Consider the following 223-nt stretch of genomic DNA (forward strand, 5'->3'; position numbering starts at 1 on the left):
GAATAAGTTTCTGCTGTTTTAAGCCACCAATTATGTAGCATTTTGTTATGGCAGACCTTGCAAACTAACATAGCTAGGTAATAACAGAGAGAGAAGTTCACCCCAGGTCTATTTGCCTCCAAGCCCATGCTCTGAACAGATTTTGCTTTCCCTATTTAGACAATGAAGGGAGTCAGCTCTTATGAGAATCCATTGAGGGAAAGGATTTGGGACAGTATCTAGA

The sequence above is a fragment of the Cebus imitator genome, unplaced genomic scaffold (assembly GCF_001604975.1).
Source record: "Cebus imitator isolate Cc_AM_T3 unplaced genomic scaffold, Cebus_imitator-1.0 Scaffold463, whole genome shotgun sequence".
Lineage (NCBI taxonomy): Eukaryota > Metazoa > Chordata > Mammalia > Primates > Cebidae > Cebus > Cebus imitator.